The following is a 10240-nucleotide window of genomic DNA, read 5'->3' on the forward strand; positions in this document are numbered from 1 at the left end:
GAGAGAGAGAGAGAGAGAGAGAGAGAGAGAGAGAGAGAGAGAGAGAGAGAGAGAGATTGAGATTGTGGGTGCATATTTGCCACGTCATTTGTATGGAGGTCAGAGGACAACTTTCTAGAATCTGTTCTCTCCTTCTGCCCTGTTGAAACAGAATCTCTTTTGTTCCTACCAAGCTATTTACTCCAGGCTAGAAGGCCTGAAACTTCCAGATGATTCTCCTGTCCATGTGTGTTTGTGGTATTTGTGTGGGGTGTGTGTGGTATGTGTGTGCTTCTGGTGTGTGTGTGCACGCACGTTCCAAGGATTGAAGTCAGGTTGTTGAACTGTTGAACTCAGTCTAAGGAAGAAGAGCTTTCATCCCGTGAACCATCTCGCTGACCCATTTGCACCTTTGAGACTGAACTGAGGGAAAGGGAAGAGATTCTTCCACAGTTCCCGTTTGGTCCTGCCCTGCTGTTCGGGGCCTCCACACGGCCTGTCACCCAGGGTGCTAACCCCTCTATTAATTTCTGGGATTAAGCACTTCTAAAATGCTGAATCTTCCATTTGACACCCTGCATCCAAGCCACATACTCCTTTCCCAGCCTGCTAGCCACTCTACTTTCTGTAGCTCTGAACTGAACAATTTAAAGGTCCTAACTAACTTGTTCCATTTAGATTAATATCTGCAAGGTTCATATGCATTGTAACATTGATCAGATCTCTTTCCTTTTTGCCAAGGTCTAGCCTTAGCTCAGGTTCAGGTTCTGAGACAGGAAAGGGGCATCGGCACAAGGAGGAATTCCGACCACCAAGTGGATTGCACTCAGGTGGCCCCGAATAGCTCAAGCCGTCTTTATTTACTGTTTAACAGAGTTTTTCCTACCAGGCTAAATGAATACCTTTATTATTAGCTCCTATTTTTGACTTTTAAGAAATACGTAGTATTTTAAGAAATACATCATAATGATTATAAAAGTCCCCATTGTTCCCCTTTATGCTTCCCCAAATGCACTTTCCCACCTCCTACATATCTTATTCTAGACACAGAGTTCAGCATTTTTGCAGACTTAACTAAATACCGAGCCAGACGCATCCTGCTCTTACAGCACTGGTGTCAGCTGGCAGCTACTTGAGGTTACAAAGTTAAAAAGTAATAGACATGGGTACAATGCTTTAAGGACGACGATATTCAGACCTGGACAGTTCTTTCTTGTCTGCAAGAAATGCCTTTATACAGTTCCCTTTTCTACAAGAGGGGCCCCTGTATCCATCTCTCTGTAAAAGGCAGACTTTGGTAAGGCAGGCTTTTCCTATCTCACTAGACCATACTTCTCCCAGTACAAGCTCCTATGTATGGTCAAGATGGACCTATCATCCCATATTTTACATTACATTAATGTAAAATAATTATATTTACATATTATTCCCATCAGAATACACTAGATCTTATCATTGATTCTATATTCTCAGTATCCAGGAACTCAACAGTTGTATTTCAACAGTTAGCGCTGTGTGTATTCCTGAGGCCTTTTCCCTATTCTGTGTCTGTGTGCCTTACTCTCCTCTCCAGAACTTTGAGACACGGTCAATGTGCAAAGTGTTGCTTTCTCATAGGTATCAAGCTATCTATCATGAGTCAGAAAAGTTCCTAGGACTGGGAGTTATAATTAATAATTCCAGATAAGAAATCTGAGAAGCATTAGCCAACTGCTGGATCTTAGGGGAAAATATTCAAGAAAGAACAGAACTTTCAGGGATTTTGCAAATTCCTACACTGTCCCATGATCTCCTGGTCCTTGCCAAGTGAGAATCCGTTGCCATGGGTGCCTTGCGGGAACCCGATGGACAGATAGTCATAGGCTGCTCCGAGACTGGCTTGTCCGGCTCCCAACACCTTCTGCTGACGGAAGAGTGCTCCACGGTATGCACATACTGCGTTTTGTTTATCTACTCAACCACCAGTGGGTATTTGGGCTGCTACTGTGAACAGTGCTTCTCGGAACACCAGTGTGCAAGTCTTGCTCAAGCCCTACAGTGGTTTTGTGTGTGTGTGTGTGTGTGTGTGTGTGTGTGTGTGTGTGTGTGTGTGCAGGCATGTACAGGTATATGTGCATGTGTGTATGAAGGGCTAGAGATAAACCTCATGTACCATTCCTCAGGAGTAGTTCACCTTTTGTTGAGACAGGGTCTCTCACTGAACTGGCTGTCCAGTGAGCCACAGGGGTTCTCCTGTCTCTGCCTCCCCAGCCAGCCACAGGGATCCTCCTGTCTCTGTCTCCCCAGCTCTAGGATTAGAAGCTTTTCTATGTCGGTTCTGGGAGTCAATTCTCCTTCGTTAGAAAGACTTTATGGGGTCTACAGTAATTCTATTTTAACAATAACAGCCCACCAAGCTGCTTGTGTGCATCTGCTCGGGTCCCCAGCACTAGAACTTGTTCTTTTCTCGCTCATTTACACACTTGATTGCAGTGTTAAGTAGACACACACGTGGGTGACCTCACAAGAGAAAGTCTAAGAAAAGTAACTGACAATTCCTCCCCACCCCTAAAGAAAGTGATTTTTTTTATATTTATTTATTTGTATGATATTCTGTCTGTGTGTATGCCTGCAGACTAGAAGAAGGCACCAGACCCCATTACAGATGGTTGTGAGCCACCATGTGGTTGCTGGGAATTGAACTCAGGACCTTTGGAAGAGCAGGCAATGCTCTTAACCACTGAGCCATCTTTCCAGCCCCGTGATTTTTTTTTTTAATGGTAACATACTAACTTAAACACAATCCGTGGCCTGGTGGAGCCACCCTTGGAAAGCTGGGATTCTTGTATGTTGGTGGCCAAGTTCCATTCTGACCAGCCCCAGAAGTGCCCTTGCGTAGGTGTGTGTGCCATTCTCTGCCGTCGCCCTCAGCTGTGAGGACAGGCTCCCAGACGGCAGGCTTCCCCTTGACTGGCTTTTAGCTTACCTCATCATCATCTTCCTCCTTCCCTCCTTTGTCTGTGCTGCCAATTTGGTGAGCACTGTTTTTCAAGGTGGAAGCCCGTGTGCTCGCGTGGAGCCCTCTGGACATGGATTCAGATCTTGGCCTCGCTTGGCACAGACTTCCAGCCTCCATCTCCTCTTCTTTGCTGTGAACAGAACCTGTCATGTTGGCTAGTTCCGGCTATGATAGAAGCTGCGTGGTGTTGGGCTGAGGAGAAACTGTTCAATGGTAGCTGTACTCATCACCTCCGTCATGTACAGCAAAGCAGATTTGATTTCTAACTGGTTCTTCCTTGGGAAATCTGAATATTGTAACTCAATAACACTAAAATTTCCAAGAAGGTTTGACACCCCCCACCGCCATACACACACAAAGAAGATTGCACAGCAATGATGGGCTTTCCGTTGCATGATCCCCCGACTGCATTTACAGATTGCAGTGTAGGGTCCCCAGTGGGGAATCATGACTATTACTATCTGTCGTCTCTGTGGCAATTGGGTATCATGAGACAAATGCTGTGCTCTCGGTCCTTGTTTGGTTTATTTGCAAACTCGCTGTTTTCCGCTCTTGTCTTTAGATGCTTCTCCCTGCTGGGGACGTCACTTCAGAGACTGGGATGTATGTCAGTTGCTCATTTTGCTCTTAACTGATGTTGTCCTTGCTCCCTCTGCTCCTGGTGCCTGGAGTTAACTATCTGAGCGTTTTCCTCAGCCCTAGGAAGCAAGTGGCACACAAGGAAGGGAGGTGAGCTTGCCCCACAGAGCAGAGCCTCTGAGGCCGCATGGTGGCTGAGCTCTTCTCCCCTGCCCTTTGCTGGCCCCATGTTTAGTGTCTCTTGCTGCCTGCTTGAATGACTGATGTATTTTCACAGCCCGTTCCTAGGCAGGCTGCCTTTTCAGTCCTGGCTTCTCACTGAGGCTGGGATTTCCTGAGGAGGGTAGAGAGGCATTCAGCCCTTCATGCGGTACCATGATTCCTTTCTCCCCAAGTCAGCTGACTCTAGTGTGGGTCTTCTTATAACCAACAACAACCTTTTGCCCGCCATTTGCTGAAGTTCCCCAACGCTGTAGCAATTAGGTCGGGCAGAGACACCAGGTCACCCATGAGGCACTTGGTTATCTGTCTGAGGCATCGGGAAGTTTCTCAGTGACAGCCAAGCCAGCATCCATGAACATGCAAGGGACGAGGTAGGAGAGGAACTGCCTGCATCCCGAGCATCATGCACTGAGCCTAGCTAGAAGCTGCGCCATGTGGGGTGATGGGGGAGGCAGGTAACAGACCTGGGAATGAACATCATGAATAAGTAAGCCACCTGCAAGGAGAATGATTTGGGCTCTGCCTGGCTTTGCGACACAATTGACCTCTCCCGCTGGAGTTAAATTTCCATAAAGAAGGCCTCTTGTGTGTCACTGAGGGTCTTCCATGTTCTCCACACCCCAGCGTGGCGCTCAGAGCGTGCAGTGGTGAGAGAAAGCTTGTGTTCAGGGTGGAGAGGGGCCAGTGCTGCCTTCCTCAGACCGACCCTGCCGCAGTGTCAAGGGGGCTGATGAGACAGATCACAGTGGACACCCCTTGTTTGGGGAATGGTAAGATCAATTTTCCACTTAGTGGATGGAAAATGTATGTGAGCTTGTCCAAACAAGTTTCTTCTAAATCTTTAGTCTGGTTGAACATTCCTGAAGTTGTATCCTAGGAGAAAATTACTTGCAAAGTAAAAAGACTCTGGAGTTTATATTTTATCTCCGCCCCACCCTACTCACCATAAATGTGTTTAAACATGTAGGGCTGGTGTGTATGTATAAGGCTGTGTGTGTATATGTAAGGCCCTGTGTGTATATGTCAGGCTGTGTGTGTACATATAAAGCTGTTTGTACATGCAAGACTGTGTGTGTACATATAAGGCTATGTGTGTATATAAGACTCCGTGTGTGCTAACTGTAGAGAAATGAGATAGCAAGAACCATCATGCTGTAAGGACCACTTGGTGTGAAAAGCCACGCCGTGATACACGGCATGATAATGGTGTGGCACCCACAGGGCTGCATATACAACTACGGTCACAGATTATGTCACCTGTGATGATGTCACCACCTTAGTTTATGTGAGTTTAGCACATGATGCTTGAACAATAATAAAATCACTTGATAGATTTTTTCAGAATGGATCCCTGTTGCCAAGCAACCGCGTAGCTCCGAATAGACTAAAACATGACAGGCTAGCAGTCCATAGTGGACTCTGGGATTCCGACCAAGGCCTGAGAGCCAGCCCTGACCCAGCTCACCCTACAGCCCCCCAAACTGAGCCTCTCCTTGGAAGAGGCAGCGGTGTTTCCTGCCTGCTGCAGCTCCTTGGGTGGCTTCCGTTAGCGGCCGATACTTCCTGTCTCTGGCCTGTTGCTCTGGGCTCTGTCTGTGAAGCGCAGGCCACTCAGCTAGCTGATGGGCGCTGAAGGTGCTCAGCTGGCCGGCTGTCAGTTGAGGAGAGTCAGCTGACTGGATTGGGTGAGGCAGCCCCTGGAGCCTCTCTTCCATCCTAAGGTGCATTGGAGAGGCCGTGTCTCTGCTCGCACTCTGACGCAGCAAGTCTGTCTAGCAGCTAACAAGACAAGGCCGTCCTTCACCCCAGGTAGCATCATTACAACCTTCTGTGCCAAGAGTGCCAGCTGGTGTGGACCCCGTGGTTCATAGTTCTCTGCCTTGCCTGGTAGCTCGGCCCTTCCTCCCAGGACAGCAGCACACGGCTATGGTGTGTTTCACTGAAAGAGAAGCATTTGTTTCGGTCATAAATACTTCCAAGTGCCAGTCATCATACTGGACAGACGTCCAGGTCATGGGGTGAACCTCCACGGCTTCCTTCACCCTGGTGTTTTATGGAGTCCTTAACTTCTCTAAGCTCATTTTCATGTGTTCAGTGGGAGTAAAACCTGCCTACTGGACAGACATAAATTAAACATAAAGGACGTAAAACACAATGAGTTCTTAATTAGTAGCAGAGGGAGTGGTGATTATTAGCATCTCCCTGACTACCTGTCATCACAATTACATCAATATCACCACTGCCACCACTCCCCTGCCGCTGCCGCTGCTGCTGCAGTCACCATCATCGCCATCACCACCACTGTCACCACCATCACCATCATCACCACCATCACCATCACCACTGTCACCACCAACACCACCACCATCACCACCACTATTATCATATACATAAACAATAACACCACAAGACCATCTCCTGGGCCCAACAGATCCTTCCTCACTAAACTTGACCTCCAGTAGCTGCCTCACCAGCGGCTTTTCTAAGGTGTTGGGACATAGAAAATGAGGGGCTTGGGCTCTTCTGGTCTTAGGATCTCCAGGGACAGCCATGCCTTGGCTTGATGTATTTTTTTTTTTAAGAAAAAAATGCATCGATTTATTATGTATACAGTGGTCTGCCTACATGCAGGAGGGCACCAGATCTCATTATGGATGGCTGTGAGCCACCATGTGGTTGCTGGGAATTGAAGTCGGGACCTCTGAAAGAGGAGCCACTACTCTTAACCTCTGAACCATCTCTCCAGCCCAGCTTGATGTATTTCTATGACAGTTCTTCCTGCTGTGCAGAATGCTAAGTGTCCTGAAAGAGGGAGAAGGAATCCTATGACCAGAGCCTCGTCCCTAGACTGGACCAGTGGGAGCTGGCTCTGGTTTCTTCCCGGTGCTATCAGACATAGCCAGATTTTCTCTGGCTAAAGCAAGACTATTTTAATTCTAAAGGGTTTTGTTTGCTTGGTTTTTAGAAGCCAGAAAAGAACAAGACAGTGGAGATGGGGACTGGAGAGAGGGGCCTGGACAAGAGGAGCTATGGTGTGTGATAGCCTTTCACCTTACTGGGTTGCTACAATTTACACAGCCCAGCTAGAGCTACGCTCAGAATCTTGTCTCAGCCACACCCATACTACTGTCTGGAAGTTGAGTTCCACAAAACTCTCTGACTAGAATGGAAAGCCCGAGTAAGCAAGGCCTATTCAAGACTCACTGTTTCCGAGAATCGCTTTGAAACCCTTGCAGCAGGTACCTGGCTTGGGTGTGATGCGAACCTTCCTTCAGGTTCCTAGAATGTTCTTAGGATGAGCTGAGCATGGGACTCCGTGGACAAGCATGAGGGTGAGGTGAGCCCTTGCTGCCTGTGCTGCTGCTCAGATCCTGTGTCCCACACAGGTTTCCCAGTTCCCCGCAGTTCCAGCCCAAGTCGGCGTTTCTGCCAGCTCCAGCTCCTTTGCCCGCCTGGCTCAGGTTCTATATAACTATTAGAACAGGAGCTAGGTGGGTCTCTGTAATCTAAAATTCCACAAAGGCTTGGTTACGAAGGAGTACTAGAAAGAGGCCCAGACAGTGTCCATAGAGACCATGCAATTGCTTGGTCCCTTGGTGTCCCTTTTTTTTTTTTTTTTTTGGTTTTTCGAGACAAAGTTTCTCTGTAGCTTTGGTGCCTGTCCCGGAACTAGCTCTTGTAGACCAGGCTCGAACTCACAGAGATCCGCCTGCCTCTGCCTCCCGAGTGCTGGGATTAAAGGCGTGCGCCACCACCGCCCGGCTCCTTGGTGTCCCTTTTGAACCTGCCCCTGGCTCCTTTCATTGAGACATCTCACTGTCTCCTTAAGCTCAAATATTCTACCCAGTTGGACGACAACTTCTTGCCCTCATTTTCTACTTAGTCCCAGCATGCTCTGCACGCTCCAGCTTTAGCAGCCCTCCCGAGTAAGCCTGGTTGAAGCTGGTGTGCCAGCAAACAAAAAAACCAAGGCCTGACTCCTACCTCCCTCATTACATCACCCTCTGCCCTCTATGCCATGGCCCACTGGTCTTCTAGAGGAAGTCACGCATGCCACACGCCCTCACCAGGACTCTCGTTCTCACCACCTTCTGTGGACTTCCTGTTGAAGCTGTTTTGAATATTTTCCAGATCAGAGTGCATCTTCTGAGTGCCTAGGGACGTTGAGAGTGGGGGAAAGCAGGGGCCACCCAGTCACTGCTATCCAGCTCAGCCTCAGGTTTTCCTGTTGTCAACACCTGACTTCTGCTTTGTGTGCTCACCAATTGTCACATAAGTACAACGCCTTCCTCGGCCAGGTTCCCGTGCCATTCATTGCACTTGAAGTGTGTCTAGAGCTGGCTGGAGGAGTATGTGCAGCTCGCCTGCACCCATGGGTGAAGTGGGGAGCTGTGTCAGCTGCGCCCAGGGATGCACGCACTTGGCAGTGGGCACATGAGATGGGCCCACAGGTAGAATGGGGAACGGTGGAGATGCACAGGCACAAGGGTGGTAGCCAGGAGGCTGTGGGAGTGGTCATGGTGAGGAAGCTGGAGGACGTGTAGGACCGTGGCAGCCTTGTCAAGGCATCTGGACAGTGTTCCTTTGTTGGCGGAGACTGCTTGTTCATTTCCCGGCCGCCCAGACCCGAAATGATCACACAGAAACTGTATTAATTAAAACACTGCTTGGCCAATCATTTAAGCATATTGCTCGCTAGCCCTATTCTGTGTGCAATAGGCCCAAAGTGGCTTCTTTATTAATCAGCGGTATTGACAGCTTACAGAGGGGAACCCCACATCATTCCTTGGTGGCCAGCAGGAGTGAAGTTCTGGGTTGACTAGACTTTGAAGTAAGTTCTGGGACGTATTGACTGTTCTCGGGGTTTTGTGACCCCAAGAATGGCAGCTGCCAAATCCTGTGTGCTTGGATGACCCTGGAAGGGGAACCGGGATGTGGCCCAGAGGAGAAGGGAGTGATAAAGAATCCCTCCTTTGCTGAGCAGCGGAGGGGGAAGGGGCTCGGATGGGGTTCACATCAGTGAGGTGAGGAGGAGGAAGTCAGGTCCTCCCAACTGAGCTGCTGTAGGCCACACAGAATCTGCCAGAATCAGCTCACTATGGTGAGAAATAATCCTGATTGGAGGTGGCTTCCTCTAACTCTCTCTTCTCTCACACACGCGCACGCACACACACACAGACACGGGCACACATCCTTCCTTCCTTATCCTTGACTGTGTGATTTGGCGGTATGATCCTTTCGCTGACTTTGGAGCTGTGCCGCGTTGTCTACCAGCGCACTAAGTGGTCGCTTCTCCTCTCTCTGCTACTGTTTATTTGAATTCTCATCTTCCCCCATGGTCTTGCTTGGTTGTCGGTATGCTCCGTTCATCCCGAGGGACTGTGCTGGGAGGCTCTGGCGATCTGGAACCACACCCCTGCCTTAGCCTGACAGAGAGGATCTCGCCAGCCAGCACGCTGCTCACATCCTGCTCCTGGCGCCTTATGAGTGTTCTTGTATTGGGACATCACATTCTTCATTTCTCTTGTCCCAGTTCTGGTTCCTGCCACAAAACAGCATGGACTGGATGGCTCAGACAAAAGGCATTTATTTCCCACAGTCCTAGGGACAGCCAGGAGAAAACGTCAGCACATTCAGAGACTGGCATGGGCCAGTTCTCCTTCACAGACAGCCTCTTAATAGCTAGGGCAGCCTGGGGTAGAAGGGACCAGGAAGCTCTATGCAGCCTTTCATATAAGGTCACCAAGTCTGCTCTGTCTCCCTGACACAATTACTTTATGACCACCAACACATTAAGGATAATATTGGGGGTCATTGTGTCAATATATAAACTTGGGGGACAGAAACATCCGGAGCATAACATGTTTCCTCACTGAAGAATGACATCTGCCCATCAGCATGGGCAGATTTTAGAGGCAAAATAGTTTTACACTTTAAAAAATGTTGAGGGCTGGAGAGATGGCTCAGAGGTTAAGAGCATTGCCTGCTCTTCCTAAGGTCCTGAGTTCAATTCCCGGCAACCACATGGTGGCTCACAACCATCTGTAATGAGGTCTGTTGCCCTCTTCTGGCCTGCAGACATACAGACAGAATCTTGTATACATAATAAATAAATATTTTAAAAAATAAATAAATAAAAAATGTTGAAATATACTGTTATTTAAGAAAAACAAAACAAACAGTATTGCCATGGGGTTGAAGAAATAGCTACCCAGTTAAGACCTCGTTCAGTTCCCAGCGCTCCTGTCGGGCAGCTCACAACTGCCTGTAACTCCAGCTCCAGGGGACTCTAATGCCCCCTGCTGATCTCCATGAGCACCTGCCCTCAAAGTTTACATTCTGGCCCAAAGACACAACACACACGCACACATGTGCGCATATGCACACACGTAGTGAAAAAAATCTTTTTTAAAGCTACTACCGTTAGAGATGTTAGGGGGAGATTTTAGAAAGGACTTGAGG

At 48.5% G+C, this 10240-nt stretch overlaps 1 protein-coding gene across 2 annotated transcripts in view; it reads left to right on the forward strand.

Moving 5' to 3' along the window:
• Positions 1 to 10240, forward strand: part of Lyn (LYN proto-oncogene, Src family tyrosine kinase) — a 108982-nt gene that overhangs the window by 92525 nt on the left and 6217 nt on the right. The window lies entirely within an intron of this gene.

Source organism: Microtus ochrogaster, linkage group LG5 (genome assembly GCF_000317375.1).
Source record: "Microtus ochrogaster isolate Prairie Vole_2 linkage group LG5, MicOch1.0, whole genome shotgun sequence".
NCBI classification, from domain to species: Eukaryota; Metazoa; Chordata; class Mammalia; order Rodentia; family Cricetidae; genus Microtus; species Microtus ochrogaster.